General features: G+C 47.3%; 1 protein-coding gene across 2 annotated transcripts in view; it reads left to right on the forward strand.

Moving 5' to 3' along the window:
- The window catches only part of LOC144805459 (uncharacterized), a 197,389-nt gene that overhangs the window by 72,655 nt on the left and 103,963 nt on the right, over nt 1-20,771 (forward strand). For both annotated transcript variants that reach the window (XM_078672009.1, XM_078672008.1), the window contains one exon: nt 912-981. The gene's annotated coding sequence lies outside the window, so the exon portion shown is untranslated. The remainder of the gene's footprint in view (nt 1-911; nt 982-20,771) is intronic.

Here is a 20,771-nt window from a genome sequence, read left to right on the forward strand (position 1 = left end):
AAAAGGGTTATACCACCAAGTGTTCCCCCTGCTCCAGAGTGGAACTTAAACATAGTCCTTACAAGGCTAATGGTCCCGCCTTTTGAACCAATGCACAAATGTCCATTACAATTCCTGTCATGGAAAGTTGCTTTCCTCAGAACGATAAACTCACTAAGGAGAGTTGATGAACTTCAGGCATTAACTATACAAGAGCCTTTCTTTCAACTTCACAAAGATTGAGTGGTTCTACGTACCAATCCTAAATTTCTCCTTAAAGTAGTTTCTGCTTAGTGGTAATTCATGTGCAATATCAAATTAAAATAACATATCATTAGCATTTTCATTATTAATTTAACCATCGTAATTCTTGTATAGAATTTATGTGCTGCAATGATAATAGAGCAAAAGACACACAATTGATGGACGGAATGCAGAACAAATCAAAACATTCACCCCCAGTCAAGAGATCTGTATTAAATCCATTATTATTTTGCTCACCATGCCACCCCAGTTTAGACCTGGCCATATGCAAATCAGTCTTGACCCTGTGCCTCATGGGAACAGTCCAGTCCGAACTGCAATGATAATAGAAGCAGATAAAAGTAATTATATAATTATATAAGTTCAATTAGCACATTGAACAGAATAAATAGTTCCACCATCTTTCTAAAACAATGTACATATGCAGGCATATAAAAACTGTATATAGCATTTTCCTACTATGCTTTCCCCTGTGTGTCTGTGTGTGTCTGTTGGTCTCTGTGTTTCTGTCTCCCATTCGCTGTAGGGAAAGTATGTAGCTCCCCGTTGTAGAAGAGTCGGTCAAGAAGGAGCACACTGCATTGAATAGTTTCTTGGTATGCACTTTTTATTAGTATTACAGGAATCAGAATGATTGATTGTCTCTGTTATATTCTTCTTTTCCACAGGGTCTTCCTCTTCAGTCCCTTAGGTGTGCCTCGGCCGCCGTCGTCCCTCGGACAGAAGGAAAAGACTCGGGTAAGTGTTTTTGCTTTATGGTTTAGTCAAGGGAGGATGTGAGGGATAAATAATAGCTATGAATAAATGTGAAGGGAGGGTGTAGAGGTTGGAGCAACCAAAAGAAAAAGAGTAGCCGATGATTTCTGCTCTTGTCTTTGCTTCCGTCTCACTTATTTCCTTTTCCCTGGGTCCCTTTCACCCCTCAGCCTCCCCTCCCGTCCCTCTCTTACTCAGCCCCTTTCCAAAAACCCCGTAGACGCCCACGCACCTGGAAGAGCCACGTCCCTCCGGGGCCATGGCGTGGTGACTCCGCGTCCTTCAGTGAGGTCTGGTCATCTGGTTCGGCTTTCCCTCCTCCGCCAGGTTCGGGTGTTCTGCTTGCCGACAAACTGTGACCTCCCCTGGGCTCTGGTTCTCTCTCTCGTAAGGCTGTTAGTCCTTCTCTGTCTTTCCGGTCTTCCCCTGCTGGTTTCCTCGCCTCCCGTTCCCATTCCGCGTGTAGCTGTACCAACTACTGACCAACCTGACGTGCTCTCCGCCCCCGCCTTCTTCAAGTGTGTATCCTCTGATGTCAGGCCTCTGCTCCAGCTTAAAGGGGCCGCCTGCTGATTCCCCTCTCTCCACTTCTTGATGACAGCAAAGCGGACAACTGGTAAAAGAGGACTGTGAATATAGGAGGGGAGAAATATATGAAGGGATGGCATGGCACTCCTTATCCTCTATCCCATCGTCTACCACAGGGGCTACCTGACACACCCCAACCCCAGACGCACCCAAAAATAGCTTATCCTAAAAACCCACCTCCCAAAAACAAGATACCAAACAAAAGGAGAATCTTCCAGTGATGCCCCTAGTGTCTGATTACTGGTGTTTGTTTAGGTTTACAGGAGTCCATAGGTTAAAGAGCAAACCTTGTCTATGCATGCCGTGTATTTTTCATTAATTATTCTAGTACTTATGAAATCCACTCATCGCGTGCCAGAAGGTAGATGTATTTGGCTACAGTTGTTTATATAGGGCCCGACTAGATCTGGTCTGTGTCTCCTGCTCCACGGCTTGTACCCATAAAAGTGCATCAATGTCTCCTTCCCTTGGAAGCAAATCCACCTGTATTCCAGTTTAAGCATATTTATTCTCAGAGAATCAGTTTCAAAATCCACTGATCCTCAAGTAAATTCAAATTCAGTCTGCCCAATTCATTTTGGGGGTTCTCCCTTCATCAGGGGGTGCACGTGGGGAATCTATGTTGTGTGCGGAAAATAGTGACATATGAATTAACTTGCAATGCAATCTAATCCTACATATACATAAATTAATAGTTTACTACATGTCCTGGTAGAGCCTAACCGCATGTCTGTGTTGGTGTTATACCAGGGTCTCCACCTTTTCGATAGTGAGAGCTACTTCTGATCGAGGAGAATCATCCTGATCTACTGCCTTTATCACGTGGCTTAGCTAAGGGTAGATAAATGCCAAGCAACTTATTTGCTGCCCTAGAACGCCCAGTCTTGCTGCAGTGAGCACATAGCATTTGTAGCACTGGGTTAGGAAAGGTTTACCTGTAGGGCCCCTAAGCCTTTGTAGCACTGTTAGGTTTACCTGCGGGACCCCAAGCATTTATGGTACTGGTAGAAACGGTGTATCTGTGGGGTCCCCAGGGACGCGTTATGTTCATTTTATTCTTCTTAACGAATCCCATCTGAGAGGTGAGTGTTTCACTGAGGGTTGTGGTCTCTTTCTCCTGCAATACATGGGATGTTATTGTTCTCTCTGAGTGAGTGAGAAGACAGAAGACTTCTATTATCTGGTGAGTTGCCCTCCTGTTCATTGGCTCCTGTCCAGATCCTGGCCCTGCTTTAACAGTTCAAGATTAATGTTCAGTAGTGGCAGTCACAGTATAAGGACTGTGAGCAAGACCTGCTGTAGAGTTTCCGCTGTCCTAGGAAATATGTCTCAATGTAGGAAAGTGCCTGTTTTGGACATGGTTAGCCTTCACTTTTTACCTGGAAAATGATATCGTTTTTACTGGAAGTGCACAGGGTCCCTGCCAACCAGGGCCCCTGAGCCCGATCTCCTTCCCTTAAGTGTACTTGTCGTTTCCACGATTGTCACCCCATTAGCTCACTTAGAAGTCCCTTGTAAAAGATACCTCTGGTACAAAAGGCCTTGATGTTAAAGAGGGTCTCTGAAGACTGCAGCACAAATTTTGCCACCCTAAGGGACCCCTCACCAAGCACATACATACATACATACTGCCACTGCAGCTGTGTGTCTTGGTGCAGACAAAACTGAAGAGTTGACATGGCACACATCCCTGTATGCGATGCCATAGGGACTGTCTGAGATATCGGTTAGACACCCCTCTAGCAGGCCTTGTGGTGCCCGCTGCTTTAGGGATATCTCCTTTGAGGTTATATCTGCATGAGCAGATGTGCCCCAGCAATATCCTTATCGATTCCGGGATATTGCAAGTGACCAGGGAAGCTCTATAGTAAGTACATTGCCTGCACACTTGTCATTACGAGTTCCACAGCTCCATGAAGGTTTCACTGAAATATGGGATATTTGATGCCAAACATCTCCGCATAATAAACCTGCACTGATTGTAGTGTCTGATTTATTAAAAATTGCACACAGAGTGCCTCTTAGAGTGGTCCCCTAAGATCTACCAATCCTTAGTGTGATCATAGACTGTCCTAAGCCAGCCTGCTACCACCAGACCGTGTTCTGACCACATGGGTAGAGTGCCTGTGCACTTTGAGGTCGAGAACAATCCCTTTCCTCCTCTGGTCAGGAAGAGCTATCTGTGGCATGGATTTTCAAAGGACTTGCCGCCTTTGTAATGTGACCCCAGCCTCTCCTGTTAGAGGGAGCAAGCGATCTTCCTGTCCTCACCCCCTTTTTGGCGCAAGGACAGGTGGGAAACCTTAGATAGAATAGGAGGTTCCCCCTCCCCCCGTCCCCTCTGCCAACTCCACCCCTCAGGTGCTGGAGGCGAGGTGAAGCACACTTTGTAGTGCCCACCATCTTCACGATGGTGGGACTTATCCAATCAGGGCTAGGACTATGTCCCCTTCCCACAGGAGGTGGGCATGATTGAGGGTGTAGACACCCCTGGAAAGTGGCCCATTGGCCACTACCTTTTACTCCCTTGTAACACCCTTAAATCAAGATTTTAGGTGGCATCCTCAGACCCTGAATTTCAGTTCCTGGCAACCTAAGAAGAGCCGGGTACTGCAGCCTTCTCTGCTGGTGAGGCTCTGTAGAGAACTATGGACATGGTCCCAGCCCTACTGGCCTGTCTGCATCCCTGGATGATCCTGAACCAAAAGTCAACTCGTCTTGCAGCCCAGCGACCTAAAGAACCTTGGGAGGACTGCCTGCCTTCGATAAAGACCAAGGTCTTCAGAGAAAAGCAGACCTATTCACAAAGCAACCCTCTTCAAAGTAAAGACTCTGTGACCTGAAGAACTGCGCAGCCTGCCCCCCTGGTTTTACCTCTGCACCCAATGCCACCAGCCCGAGTCCAAGTTCAGCAAGGTTCCCCTGCTCTCAGGAGCCCAACTCCACCATGAGCTGACCTCTCCTGGACTCCTAGAAGTTGCATGCAGCTTCTGCAAGAAGACCCCTCAACCGCGACCTGCACTGGTTAGCCATTTCTGACACCAAAAGACACCCCTTCACCCGTCCATCCTGGGCCTTGCTGAAGAGGACAAAAGGTGTTCCTACGTTCCTGAGCATCATAACTTACCTCAATGGCTGTTGGTTTTATGGCTGTTGGTTTCCTTCGATCGGCATCCTGGCTGGAGCCTGCAGCCCTTTTCAGATTTGGCCTGCCTCCATTGCTTTTCATTGGGCACCCAATGCTGTGTTGGCACCCTGCATCCAGCCGCCCCTGTGCCGCTAGTGTTGAAGTGTTGGTGCTGTCTTGGCCCCTGCTCAGTGTTAGCCTCAGCCCCGGAGACTGTTTCTCCAGGCCGCTGCTTCTTACCTGTAAGCACCCTCTGTCCGATTGCCCCAGTCCCCTTTAATATGTATTCAGTGACTGACCTTGAACTTTCACCATGTACCCGCCCACCCCTTTGTCGCTTGTGGTGCACTGTTGGTGCTGAACTGAACCTTGCCCTGTACTGACCTTAACTTCCGAAGACTGGTCTTGTAAGTCAATGTTGCGTATACGTATGTTTAATGTTTTTTTCCTCCCTTTGCTTAGCATTGCAAAGTCTGAAAATTGCAGTGTCCACTTTTTATATTGAAAATGTATTTCTATTGCGAAAAGTATTTACCTAAGACAAAGTTCTGTGGTTCTGCAAAATAAATCCAACCAAGTGTCATTTTTATGAATTGGTCTCAGATTTAATCATTGCGTGTGTGTCTCTTTTATTGCCACTGTGTGTACAACAAATGCTTACGACTACCCTCGGATAAGCCTAACTGCTCTTTCACACTACCACAAAAGAGCATTAGTAATATCTACTTTAGCCTCTGTAAAGCCTTTGGGGATCCACTGGACTCTCTGCACACTCTACCTATTTTTGGTATAGTATATGGAGAACCAGCTTCCTACACTGGTGGCGCAGCGGTAGGGTACACAACTTTGCGTTTGCTGGACCACTCTGACAATAAGTGACAACAAAATTCAATCCAGAAATTGCCTTTCATTCAATTGTAGTTTTGCAAATTGACTATTTTTTCAAATTTTGAAATATGTCAGGGCCCTGGTTCGGTCCCCTTGAGTAAAGCTGTTTCAAAAGTCAAACTGTTGCTGTAGTTAGGAAACCAGTATTAGTGTTTTTTCATTTCCAAAAAGGTTCCCAACTTTGTAAAGACAATGAGTGCTAGAAGTAGTCACTCAGAAGAGCTGATACAGGTGAAGGAAATCGACCTCACACCTTATGTCTTTAAATATAAAAAAGCTCAGAGGCTTGGGTAAAACCTACAGGTTCAGGACTGGGTCAAACCCTACCAAAGAAAGCTCTAGGATCTTTGGCAGAATATGACAAAGAGCATCCAGAGGAAGACTCTAATCTTACAGATCAAAATACTGACAGTAGGAGTGACCGTGTGACACCCCAAGACAAAGAAGCCTCTTGAGACGAAGAGCTTGCTCTGCAAAGACTAGCCAGGAGGGCAGCTCTAGAAGCCCAACTCCTAGCTACAGAAGAGAGAGAAAGGATATTGGCTGAGGACCCATCTTTGGTGGCATCACAATCATAAATAAGTAGAAAGTAGATTCATTTGACCCTAAAAACCCCAAAGGGATTATTTATGTGATAATATCACCAAGTGGTACATTGCTTTTGAGCGGGTCTGTCTTAGCAGGCAGGTCCACAGTAAGCCGTGGAGTGCTATCCTGTGGGAAATGTTCTCAGAAAAGTGCAGGGATAGACTCCTGGCACTCCGAGAGAAAGAGGCTAAATCCTATGACCTCATGAGGGCTTTGGATTCAGTACGGAGTATAGCACCAGTTTCAGGGAGGCTCGAAAAACCCAAGCCAGGCCTGGGTAGATTTTGTAGACTATTCATTGAAATCAGTTGGAGGTTGGTTAGTAGGTAAGAATGTGCATGCCTTTGAAGGGCTTTATCATTTGATAATGAAGGAGCATCTTTTAAGTAATTGTTACCAAGGGAAGCTACATCAATTCCTGGTAGACCTTGCTCCACTTTCTCCTAAAGAGTTGGGGAAGAAGGCAGACCACTGGGTCAAAACAAGGGTGACCAAGACTCCTGCTGGTGTTCGAGACCAAAGGAAAGAGGCCAGAAAGCGACCCTAGGGAAATGGGGTAACCCGAAAAGAAAGATTCTACTTCAGGCCCCCAAAAATCTGTTCAAGAGAGTGGGCCCAGAGACTCTTGACAACCAAAGGGTGGGTACCAGGGTAAGAACTGGGATCCTAAGATGGGCTTGGTGCCATGGCTGTAGGTCACTTGGGCACTGACCTTGAGACTCTGGCTGTAAAAACAAGAAATATACCTCTGGTCCACCTGCAGTACCTGCAGCTGCCAATCTCCAGATGGGATCTCAGGAGAGCAATGGCCATGCCAATGAGCTCTCTTAGGCGACTCAAGTAGGGATGTGGCCTCAGCCACCTTAGCTGCCTGGCCCACTAACATGCACATGGGGTTAGGGTGGAGGCCTTGAGAGACACTGGCGCCAGCATCACAATGGTGACTGAGCAGATAGTTTCCTTGGCACAGTATCTGCCTGGAAGGACCTTTCCAGTCATCAATGCTGAAATGGGACAAAAACCCATCCCGCAGGCGAGGGTGTCTTTTGATTTGGGAGTTGCTGGCAACAAAGAGCTAGCAGTCTCTTCATCCATACTAGTTGATTGTTTTCTTGGCAATGATTTGGAACCCTTAGCCTGGGCTGAGGCAGAACTGAGGATCCATGCAGAAATGCTTGGACCCTCACACTGTGTGTGTGTGTGTGTGTGTGAAAACCATAGCACAGAGCAGAGCCCTGGTGTAAAAGAGGTTCTAAAGTCTGGAATAATGCCCCAGTCCTCCAAGAGAAAAGGCAGGAAAACTGGAGAACCAGCTTCTAGTCAGACACCAGACCGTTCTCCTGAGGAGGACGAAGGGTCAGCCCCAGAGACAACTGAGCCTCAGGAGCTGAAGTTTTACCAGGATGAGATTTTGGCCCTGGGGCGACCCTCTAGGGAAGATCTGTGCCAGGGACAGAACCTGTCCCACTCTTGAAAACCTGTGACGGCAAGCTGCAGCACAGGAAGGAGGTGATGGCAGTGGTGCCCACAGGACGTATTGGGAGGAATCCTTTACACTGAGGCCAAAGACCCCAAACCTAGTGTCACTAGGAGAGTGGAGGAGCCTCAGGTGTTTCGAGAGTTCCTGCGCCTCCGTTTGTGCATCATAAGCAGCCACATATACGACTAATTCTGTCCAGACTCTTTGAGATTAACAACGAAAGGACTGTGCTTCTTGGCTTTCCATGATAGAACTTCGGGCAGAGTTGTATATGACGTATTGTTTGGCGTCTGTGCAGCCACATCTACTTTAAGATCAGTGAAAGCAGCCACGAAGCATATCTGGATGAGAGTCTTGAAGGTAAGTAACTCTCAGAAGCTCTTGTTAAGCCATCTTCCCTTCAGTGGAGCAAACTTGTTTGTATCTTTCCTAGAGGACCTGGTTATGCCATCCCCGTAGCTGGACACCTTGACCAGACCAGAACTAAAGGCCAGGGATGCACCAGAAGGTGAAGGAGATTTGTAACTCCTGTCCCATCTGTCAAGCCAGTGGCACGACAGGTGGGCACCCAAAGGCCCCCATAATCCCGCTTCCAATTGTTCGTGTTCCCTTTGAAAAGGCAATGATTGACATTGTTGGTACCCTTGACCCCCTACAGCATCAGGGAACAGTTCTGCTGGTAGTAGATCATGCCTCCAGGTATTCCGAGGCTATTCCCCTCTGGACTACCACTTCCCCTGCAGTGGCTAGGGCCCTCATTAGCATCTTTACCAGGGTGGGCTTCCCTAAGGAGGTGGTGTCATACAGAGGTACCAACTTCATGTCTGGCTACTTGAAACACATGTCGAAGGAGTGTGGCATGAGTTACCGGTTCACTACCCTCTACCACCCACAATGTAATGGCTTTGTTTTGTTTTGTTTTTTTAGAACTTTATTTTAATTTTGTCAACATACAACCTGGCAGTCAGAGTATACATAGACATATCATACCAATATGTTCTACGTAAGTAGGTTAATCAAGAAGCAGTCAATAATTACACATGCACTAATCTACTTTCCTATTCTCCAGGTGATCAATAAGTGTCCCATTCCCCTAATTGGGAACGTACCTTATAATTATCATGTGGAGACACTGCCCTGCTTGTCCCCAGTGTCGTAGTGTTTTGCCTCATGCGTTTCAGAGCCAGAGTCTGTGTCTGTTGTCACTCGGGAAGCAGGAGCTAGGAGTTATCTGTATGAGCACGGCAAGTGTTTAGTGTATCCTCAAATATGTCATCCTTTCTGCTAAGGTGCATATATGTCTCCCCAGCTAGGGCCCAGTCGAGCGCACCTCTATGCCAGAGCGCAATCATTGGGGCATGCTGGGACAACCATGTGATTGCATTTTTACGTCATGCCAGTACCATAGGCGAATAACCAAATTTATAGGTTATCTTGCGCCCTTCTGGCATCTAAAGAGGCTTAATAAGCAGAATTTCGGTGTCAGATCAATACTTAGTTGTGTGGCATGCACCATTTCTTCGACAGCTTGTTGCCAGAAAGAGTGTATTGCATCGCAGGGCCATGGTTAATGTAAGAAATCAGCCCCCACAGTGTTGCAGCGCAGGCATATATCTGGGCAAGACTCAACCATTCGATAAAGGTCTTTTGGCGTTAAGTAGGTTCTTCGCAGAAAATTATAATGTATCAGTCAAAAATGGGCATTACTAGAAACCATGCATGTTAGTTCACAGGAGCGCTGCCAGTCTTGATCTTCCATTGGAATGCCAAAGTCTAAATTCCAGGCCTCTCAGGTCCGTGTGTAGTGTCTACTGTACAGTTTAAAATGCAGCCCTTTGGGGGTGCGAGGGGTCATGGCTCCTCCTCTTCCTTTCGGGGAGGTTACAACCAATACCAGCAGTACCATCCCTATCAGGGCCAACCGTGTTACTCCTCCTCCCTGCAACAGCAGTCGTTTCGACAGCTCCAGGCTGCCTCTTACAAGCAGTACATAGGGAAATCCTCCTGCTGAGGAAGAGATTCCTCAAAAAAGCAGTTACAACTGCCAACTGCTCTTCCCATCAATCCTGTGGTAAATAAATTTTACCTATGCATTTTTCCGTATAATTATCAATACAAGACAGCTCATTTAAATGAGAGGCAGAGTCCGTGGTATCTGAGTCATACGGGCTTTAATGGAATAATCCTCAAGGATGGAGCATCATGTTCCATCACCTCTAAGGTTCAGGAAGGGACATTCAACGTTTTATTAGCATTACACATTATATATAGTAAAAAGATACAGTTGAAACCAATACAGTAGGCGTAACAGGTGAAAAGAGAGAGATAAGAACACATGTGCGTAATAGGAGGTGTGTAAAAAGGCGTACACATGGGCGTACACTGTACATGTCAGAGAAACGTCACAAGATACGTCACATGTGGGTGGATGCATAGAGAAAGTTTGCAGAATCAGCAGAAACCCTTCACCTGTATGCGCGCGCAACTAGCATGACGTGGAACTGGGGGGAACTGGGGGCTTTGACTTTAGCACTAGTGGAGGAGACTGGTGTCTGGAGTGTCAGGGCAACCTGTACCTATAGCATATCTGGTATCTGGTGTTTGGAGGATGTAGTGTCTGGAGTAAAAGGTCTCTCGGACAGGGGCCATTCAATACTGAATGCTAGTGCGTGCATACGTGTCTTGGTGCAACGAGCGGGGCCATGGGCCTACCATGGTAACGGGTTCAGTAAATCACTTGCAAGGAGGACAGGAAACCGGGCCCTTTACTCTGTAGCCGGGAATATGTTTACCTATTTCACTAGACTGGAATGTGTTTTCGAGGAGGCTGAGCAGATAACTGTAGGCAAAACATGAATTTGGCAGGCAGTCCAGGCCGAGCCGGGCACCGCTGCGCTGGCAGGAAGTAAGGCAGGGGTCAGGGATGCGTACAGCTTTCGGAGACAGGAGAGATGAGGCTCAGGGCCTCGTTTAAGGGCCTAGCTCGACTGGGCCAGGAAACATGGAAAAAACGTGTGCGAAATTCAGAAGTGCACCATATAAAGACGTTGGCACCATAGGCATAGGAGCTTAATTAACAGGATTTCTTGGTATGGTTGGATAGCTAACATGTTAAGGATGGACGCAAATGTATTTGCGTCTTTCTAGCATGTACAGGACAGAAGTTACACGACATACATGGAACATGGGTGCATGGATAGGGTGCGAGTGGGGGACACTTTAGCTACCTGAAAATTTCTATTACCTCAATCCGACCAAAGTTGGAGGGCGGATCTCCCATTTCTTCTCCAATTGGTCCACAATAACTACAGATCGATGGGTTTTAGACATAGTGTCCAGAGGCTACACTCTGGAATTTGTGAAATTCCCTCCAAATTCTCCTCCCAATTCTCCTCCCAGAGGTCCTCCTCCTGACCGTCTGGAGGAACTTTTATGCCAAATCAATCTCATGTTAAGGAAAGGAGCGATCAAAGTGTACCGAATCTTCAAAGGGATGCAGGCTTCTATTCAAGATTCTTCCAAATCTAGGAAAAATTGGGGGGAGTGGCGCCCGATTCTGGACATTCGTTCCCTCAAAAAGATTCTCAAGAAGCAAACTTTCCGGATGTTGTCTCTCCTAGAAGTGCTTCAATTACTGTCTCAAGGGGATTACAAGCCAACACTGGACCTTCAAGATGCCTATTTTCATGTCCCTATTCTACGCAGACACGGAAAATTCCTGCACTTCAGAGTGGCTGGCAGAGATTTCCAATTCCATGTCCTTCCATCGGGCCTTCGCTCTGCACCCGAATGTTCACTAAAGTCTTGGCACCGGTGGCAGCATATCTTGGTCAAGCTGGTGTCCAAATATTTTGCTAACTCGACGACTGCCTTATAAAGGCGCAGTCGTTCGCAGTCGCAACCAGACACACTCAATCATGCCTGTCTCTGTGTCTTTCCATCAATCTCAAGAAGTCTCAGTTCACCCCCTCTCAAGTGGTGACCTTCTTGGGGGCCATCATAGACACACAGCAAACAAGGGCTTTTGTCTCAAACGAAAGACAACCGCGGATTTCCAAACTGGCAACTCTCCTGCGCACATAAAAGTATGTTTCTGTTCGACAGTTCAAATCGCTTCTGGGGATGCTGTCTTCCTGTATTCCCCTAATTCCCAACTGTCGCCTCAAAATGGGACCCCTACTGGAGGAACTCGAAAACCAATTGCAACAAGTCTCAGGGTCCTTCGACGATGTCATCAACATCACATCTCAGATACGAAGAGCATTGCTACGGTGGACACGCATACCAAACATCTCAGCAGTTCGTTTGTAGTTGACACTCCAAGTTTCATCCTCACGACAGATGCCTCCCTCGAATGGTGGGTAGCGCATCTTCAAGCCCTCACAGTCAAGGGGAAATGGGACACCCACCAATTAACTTGGCACATAAAACTTTTTGAGTTACTGGTGATATTCCTGGCTTTGAAGTCCTCTTGCACCCTCATACAAGGAGCTTCAGTGTTGGCCGAAACGGACAACACAACAAGCATGCATTATGTGACCAAACAAGGGGGCATGAGATCCACTTTGCTATCCCTACAAGCTCAGCAAATTTGGGATTGGGCGATTTAACATCAGATCACTTTAACAGCAGTCCATGTTCCGGGGGTATCCAACCTTCTAGTGGACTCCCTGAGCAGGTCGGTCTAATCAAACCACTAGTGGGAACTTCATCCGCCGACGCTGGACCGCATCTTTCAGCTTTGCGGACACCCCAATCTGGATTTATTCGTGACCAACCTGAACCGCAAATGCCCATTCTATGCAAGTTGGCTTCCCCACTCAGAATCGTGCGGGAATGCGTTTTTAATGAACTTGTCAAAAATATATGCTTACGCTTTTCCACAAATTCCTCTAGTTGCAAGGGTACTTTGGAAAATGCAGAAAGAACCCTGCTGCATTCTTCTCATAGCCCCCAGATGGCCTCGCCAGTTCTGGTTTTCGGAGCTCCTCCTTCTGTCTGAGTGCAATCCAATTTGGCTGCACCCAATTTCGAATCTTCTTACTATGAACCACGGCCCGATCTGCCATCCGAATCCAACTAGCACCTGAGCACTATGAGTTTGCTAATTTCATTATTCCTCCGGACTGCAGGGATGTCCTCCCTTACGCTAGAGCACCCTCCACTATCAAAACCTACAAACTCAAGTGGAAACGGTTCTATCTTTGGTGTGAAGCTTCAAATTCAAATTCTTCAGTTTAACTCTGAGAAGACAGATTCTACACTGTGCAATAGGTAGAATCCCTCCTACACTTCCGCTTGAGTTTTGGCCAACATCCCCTGCTACTCCATTGGCTCCCAGTAGCGTGGTACGTAATCTGGGAGTCATGGTTGACAACAAATTGACATTAGAAAACTGTCAACAAAACAGCTGGAAGTTGTTTTACTCTGATCAGAGCATTTCGGAAAATCCTTCCGATGTTCTCTTAACAGAACAGAGCGCTGATAGTCCGGAGCACCATCCTCAGTAAGCTGCACTATTGTAATGCCCCGTTACTAGAATCCCCGCAATATCTGATTGAGAGATTGAAGAGAGTACAGAACATGGCGGCCAAACTGGTACTAGTGCAACCACGCCGCTCCTCCGCCTCCCGGGCACTCTCAGATTTACACTGGCTGCCAGTCTCGCAGAGGATACGATTTAAGGCACTATGTATAGTATTTAAGGCTCCACATGGTCAAGGGCCCAAATCTCTGCAGGAGAAACTGACATGGTATGCCCCTCCACGAGCACTGCGCTCCTCATCGGCTGATCTGGTGAGGGTGCCCAGAGTTAGGAAAGTCAAATCAGGAGGTAGGGCCATCAGTGCGGCAGCGTCCCGCCTTTGGAATACTCTTCCATTTGATACGAGACAAATAGACAACATCCTGCAGTTTAGAAAAAGGTTAAAAACCTGGCTCTACCCTCGAGTAGGCTTCTTGGCATCCTGCTAACTCCTTCCTGGCAGGGGACACAGTCTCTCGGCCCTAAGCTAGTCGCCTGTATCACAGCACCAGGTTACCCGTAGGGTGTCAGATGCGCTTTACAACTAATGATAAAATAAATAAATAAATAAATGTTCACCCTGTTCACTCTATGCCAGAGCAGCTTCTACCTTTTTTCATACAATTAGCAAAATCCGGCCTCTCTCACTCTACCCTGAAGGTTTTTCTGGATGCAATTTCCAGATTCCGGCAGGATGGCTCCAATTCTCTTTATTCTTCAAGAATTATTCAACAATTTTTCAAAGGCTTATTTCAGATGTTCCCTCCAATTCGACGCCCGCCTCCTCCTTGGCATCTGAACATTGTGTTGGCACAACTCATAAAGTCCCCATTTGAGCCCATTCGTAGGGCTGATCTTAAATTCATCACTGCTTTTAGCTCTTACTTCGAGTCAGCGAGATACAAGCTTTTACTATCAAACCACCTTTTCTTCAATTCACCAAAGACGCTGTGGTGCTCTGCAACTAATCCGGCCTTAATTCCTAAAGTTCCATCTGATTTCCACCTGAATGAGCCTGTCATCGTAAATACTTTTTTCCCTAATACACAGTTGCCAGCAGTAAAGACTTTACATTCTCTAGATGTTAAAAGATGTTTGACAGTTTATTTACAAAGAACAACCAGTATCCGTAAATCTTCACAGCCTACGGCAGGATGCGTAAAGAACCTCCAGTTGCTAAACAGACTATTGCACGTTGGATATTTAGAGCAATTTCCTTTTGCAATCGGCAAGCAGGCAAGACACTTCATGCAACGATTAAAGCGCTCTCTACTAGAGCAGTCTCCTCTTCTACTTCTCTCTTTGCTGGTGTGCCTCTTCATCAGATTTGCATAGCTGCGACCAAGCACTACTGTCTGGAAGCTGCCAACAATGCTGACACTGCTGTGGGGCAGTGGGGCAAGCGGTGCTATGTAATCTTTTTAAGTAAGGTGAGCCTCTGTTTCTAACCTCCTGCACACATTGTATGTATGTATATATTTCTGCTTTTGCAGATGTGCCCATTTTTACTGCTATACTGTAATATACGTATATGTATTCTCTCGTACTCTGTTTACAATGTACTTATGGCTTACTATGCACAGTTCTCGAATTACTGCTATCTACTCTGATTCAAGCATGTGAATCTATGAAAGATACCCCAATACTGGAGAAGAACATAAGATACATACCTGCAAACTGTGCTTCTCCAGTATTGGTATCTTTCATAGATTCACATGTGACCCACCCACCTCCCCTCAGAGGCTCCCCTCTTCTCCTTGGCTCTTATGCCACACTTGTGCTATAAAATCAGAGAGCCTGAGCCTCTGAGGAGAAGGTTCCAGAGGGTGCTGTCGCCTGATTGGCTGGAGTTTGGACCCTAACTAATGACTTGGACAAGTTAATAAAGTGACAAGTTTTTTCCTATTAACTTCTATGTTACAATACTTCCTATTGCTCTTTCAGCTACGCTTTCGCTATGCTATTGCTATATTGCTATTTATTCTGTGTACCGTGGGAATCCCACTTCGACGACGGGTAATGATTCAAGCATGTGAATCTATCAAAGATACCAATACTGGAGAACCACAATTTACAGGTAAGTAACTTATGTTCATTTTTCTGATCTTCCGGAGCTGAAAAAAGCAGGTAGGGACCACCGTCCCAATCTGGGATTTCACAGACCGATCGCAGTCAATTGTGATGTGAAGGCTTTTAGTTGATCGGGGTGGGTTTCCCTACTCAGTTGGCCAAAAATTAGAGTTCCAGGGCCCACCAATTAGGATCAATCCTGTTTTGTCTGGGTTAAAATTCAGGTGGTTACTGTTCATCCAGCTACCAATATGTCACATGGTAGTTTGAAAGTTACTAACGGAGGCTGCAGACTTGTCGATTTCCAAGATCAGTTGATGATCGTCAGCGTAGTTGAAAGTGCATACCTTTCTTTAGCCTAAGGATTGAATTAGAGGATACAGATACAGGTTAAAAAGGTGCGGTGACCGGGAGGAGCCCTGCTGCACCCCACAAGGCAATTTGACTTTAGAGGTAGAGAATTGGGCACAGCGTACAGCTTGAGTGCGATCCTCTTGGAAAGACGTAAGCCATTTAAGTGCCATGCCCTGTATCCCTACATTACTCACATTATCCACTAAGAGGGTGATGAATACTGTAGAGGAAGGTTACTTTCACCCTCTTTCATTGGAGGGGAGGGCGTTGTGAATACACGTGCCTCTTTTGGACATAGTTAGCCCCCACTTGTTGCCTGGAAAATATTGTTGTTTCAACCAGGTCCCTTGTGCCAGATCTCATTCCCTAAACTGTTCCCGTCATTTCCACAATTGGCACCCCTTTAGCTCACATATAAGTTCCTAGTAAAAGGTACCCCTGGTACCAAGTGCCTTGTGGTTAAAGAGGGTCCCTATGGGCTGCAGCACAAATTATGCCACCCTAAGGGGCCCCTCACCTAGCACATGCACACTGCCACAGCAGCCTGAGTGTCTTGGTGCAGACAAAACTGAAGAGCCAACCTGTGTGCCATACCCATGAACACTGCTAGAGGGGTGTCTTACCCATACCCCAGGCAGTGAGTTAAAGTGCACAGATTTTTATAGTGCGGCTCATCACCCGTAATGGTTTCCAGACGCTGTCTATGGTCACGGTTGATAAAGTGATTTGCCCAGAATCACAGGATGTTGCGCTGAAGCAGAGACTCGAAACCGGATCCCCAGTTCCCGAGTCGGCAGCGATGGCTTCTGCACCACATTCTATACCCCCTGTGAAGGCATATCTGCATGAAATGTCCCTGATGCCCCTGCAATATCTTAGTCGATTCCTGGATATTGTAAGTGAACCAGGGAAGTCATAGTAAGTACATAGGCTGGACACTCATCATTATCAGTTCACCAGCTCCATGATGGCCTCACATGTTTTTCACCAAGCATCTCAACATAATAAACTTGTGCTGATTCCAGTGTAGATTTTATTACAAATTGCACACAGAGGGACCCTTAGAGGGGTCCCCTGAAACCTACCAATCCTCAGTGTGGTCCAGAGTGTGTTCTGACCTCAGGGAGAGTGCCTGCGCACTCTGAGGCTGAGAACAATGTCTTTCCTGGGTGGAGGTGTTCACATCTCCCACTGGACAGGAAGAGCCATCCGTGATGGGGAGCTTCAGAGGTATTGCGTCCTTTGTAATGCGACCCCAGCCTCTCCTGTTCGAAGGAACTGGCCTCCATTCTGTCCTCACACCCTTTTTTGGTGGCAGGACAAGCTGGAAACCTTTTGATAGAATAGGAGATGTGCCCCCCTCTGCCAACTCCACCCCTCTGGTGCTGGAGGCTATGTCAAGTAGATGGTGGGACTTGTTCAGTTAGGGCTAGAACTGTGTCCTCCTCTCACAGAAGGTGGGCGTGTTAGAGGGCCTAGACACCCAGGCAAAGGACCCATTGGACACTACCTGTCACTTCCTTGTAACGCCCTTAAATCTAGTTTTTAGGTGGCATCCTCAGTCCATGAACTTCAGTTCCTGACCATCTAGTTCCCCCAAGCCACTGTTACTTACCTGTAAGCAGCCTCTGTCCGATTGCCCCAGTCCCTCTTAATTTGTATTGGGTTTTCAACCTTGAACTTGCACCTGCACCCGGGCGCCCACGTGCCGCTGGTGGTGCACTGTTGGTTCTGAACTGAACCTTGTCCAATACGAACCTTAACTTCTGAAGAATGGTCTTGTAAGTAGATGTTGCCTATTCGTATATTGAATGTTTTCTTCACCCCATAGGTTAACATTGCAAAGTCTGAAAATTGCACTAATTGTCCACTTTTTATATTGAACAGTATTTCTATTGCAAAACATATTTACTCAAGATGAAATTCTGTGGTTCCGCAAAATAAATCTAACCAAGTAACATTTTATAAATTGGTCTCAAATTTATTTATTGAGTGTGTGTCATTTATTGCCACTGTGTGTACCACAGTGTGTGTCATTTATTGCCACTGTGTGTACAACAAATGCTTAACACTACCCTCGGATACGTCTAACTGCTCCCCTACACTACCACAAAAGAGCATTAGTATTATCTACTTTAGCCTCTGTAAAACCTCTGGGGATCCACTGGACTCTCTGCACACTATGATATAGTACTGGGGTTCCCAAACTTTTTTGTCCTGTGGCTCCCTTGACCTAATCGGCAGTTGGCCGTGGCTCCCCACCATTTTTTTACCGGTGGGTGGGTGGGTGGATGTAAGCCCGACTTCGGGAGTACTTCCTGATGTCTTCCTTAAAGTAATTTGGACGCAACGATGGTTGGAATGCTTGAATTATTAATCTCATCCACTGGCAATCACTTTGGCTGCATCCCAATCCATCGTTTTTTTCCCCAACAGAGTGCCTGGTCCCAAACCCTTATTTATGCCAGCTGCTGCTTTCAGTAGCTTTTGGTACTGAGACCCGCTCTGAGAAAATGGAACCTTGAGTTTTGTCTGTCATAATCGGTATCACCAGCATTATTTTTACACTAAAAAGGAGGGCTCCTTATGAGTGGCTTCACCGACCTAGAGTGACACATGCAGGTGCAGGACTATGCGTCCCAGTACCTGCGTAAAAGCTTCGCGCAGGCCTATGCGGATTTCATTCACCGCTAGCAAGAGAGGAGCTGGAGTGAACCAGGGCAGGCAGCTACATGGAGGTGGAAAAATAATCTGTCAAACGTTGTGTGTATGCAGATGAGTGTGTGTTTGAAAGTGAGCAAGAGACAGGAGTGAGTGACTGCTATTGTGACTTAGAACGAGTGAGACTGAGAATGAGGGCAAGTGAGTGAAAGTGATAGTGCATTGCACTGAATCAGTGTGAGAATGGAAGTGAGGAGAGTGTGAGTAAGTGAGTTTAAAATGAGCATGAGTGAGAGCGTGTTTGTAAGTGTGCTGTAGAGCTTGTGAGTATGGTGCTGACCCTGGCATTCGTGGCGTCAACTTTCGTTGTGTTTCAAGCCACTGCTACTTTAATGGTGATGTGCACTTTGCTGTGGGTGGTCAGGTGGCACACCTTTCAGTGGGTGGTCAAATGGTGTACTTTGCAGTGGTGTGGTCAGGTGGTGCACCTTGCAGTGGGTGGTTAGGTGGCACACTTAGCTGTGGGTGGTCAGGTGGCACACTTTGCTGTGGGTGGTCAGGTGCTGCACCTTGCAGTGGGTAGTCAGGTGGCACACCTTGGTGTGGGTGGTCCAGTGACACACCTTGCAGTGGGTGGTCAGGTGGTGCACATTGCAGTGGTTGGTCAGATGGAGTACTTTGCAGTGGGTGGTCGGGTGGCACACCTTGCAGTGGGTGGTCAGGTGGTGCACCCTGCAATGGGTGGGCAGGTGGTGCACCTTGCAGTGGGTGGTCAGGTGGTATACCTTGCAATGGGTGGTCAGGTGGCACACCTTGCAATGGGTGGTCAGGTGGCACACCTTGCAGTGGGTGGTCAGGGGGCGGTGGGTGCTCAGTCCTCCAGACTGCACCCTGTGCTTCTCTGGAAAGGTTCCCCGTTTACCAGAGGATCACAGAGCTTGTTGAGGTAGAACCGTGATCTCTGTGATGGAAGCCCCCGCCTACAGGGCCTTGAAATCTAACAAATCCGCTTCGGGTGATGATGCAGAATTATGCGGCGAGTGCGCCATCTATGTACCACAAAGGCTGTTACAGCAGAGCTGCAGGAAATGCTTGGCTGCCAGCAGCGGCACAAATCCAATGTAAAAGTCTTATATTAAGCCACAGGGCCCAAGTAGGCAGCCACCATGTTATCTGAAGCACCACATCATGGTACACAATGTCCTGGGATGCTGAGGTCACCTGAGAGGTGATGTCTGATCCCACCTCAGAGCAGAAGGAAAGACGTCAGTGAGAGCCAGCCCCTCCCCCACCCTATCACCCCTAACCCCCCCACCCCCACTCCCAGACATTACCAGCACGATGGACCTCCCTTCCTACAGATTTACGACCCCCCAATCAGCGCCCCCCTTTCAGGAGGGAGCTAAAGGCAGCGCTCTTTTAACAAACAGGCTCATGTCCTCCACAGCGCCTGGGTGTCCATGTTGGTCTTTAGTGCTCTATATTCTCTTCGATGACTTTCTCTCTCACACTTCCTGTTTTTGTCCTGATCTCTCTGTTTTTCTGTGTCGTTGTCTCTCTGTCACTCTTACCTATCTCTTGGTGCCTTTTTCTTTCTATTTTCTATCTCTCTCCTTATTTGCTCTCGCTCTCTCTCACAATCTCACCATATGTGTGTCTCACTCCCACACACTTCCTTTTTATTTTGTTTTACTTTTCTCTTCCCTCCCTCTTCTCGACTGGGTTCCATTCAGTCTGAGGCTGGTGCGCTCTGTTGCCATTTCCTATTATCAAACGGATTGCCAAAGTGTTCTAAGTGTTATGGATTCCTCTCTTCTATTTTAGTCTTCTCTCTCCCTCCTGTGCCCCCTCCTCTTTCTGCCCTTTCCTGGCTCTTAACTTTTCATTACTTTTATCTGAAAATGTAAAGTTTTGGAAGTTTCTCCCAAGCAGTGGCAGACCCCTCCTACTTCCCGACCCCTCCTGCCTGAGCCTTCAAGCCATACCTCCAACAGGCGCTCCCTCGATGTACTCACTCATGCTCGCATGCGCAACACCCATTAGACTGAAAGGGCTTCAGGGCCCCCCCACTCCCTGTGTCCTGTGAGCCAGCCCTGGTCTCAGACGGCTCACGGGCACACACACAGCCGCACCCGAGCACTTCACAGGTCTTTAAAATACCTTGTACATGTTAATGAGGCTTTGATGTTGTTTCACCCAAAGAGGCCAGCTCCACTCTGCATTTTGCTTAAATATTCACCCCCCCCCCCACAAATTTGGCTTTATTTGCGCCCTATCCTCCAACCACAAGTCACACAGCATTAAACTGTGTCCAAGCCATGCCTGCCGAATGACGGACGGCTGAGGGCCGTTGGTAGCAATTTCCCACAGCGTGCGCGGCGCCCCTGGCACCTCATTACGGGTGCCGCGGCGCACAGTTTGGGAACCACTGGTATAGTATATTGAGAGCCGGCCTCCTACACTCAAGTACTCACACTCATAGACAGACAGAC

Source organism: Lissotriton helveticus (assembly GCF_964261635.1).
Source record: "Lissotriton helveticus chromosome 1_1 unlocalized genomic scaffold, aLisHel1.1 SUPER_1_unloc_10, whole genome shotgun sequence".
Lineage (NCBI taxonomy): Eukaryota > Metazoa > Chordata > Amphibia > Caudata > Salamandridae > Lissotriton > Lissotriton helveticus.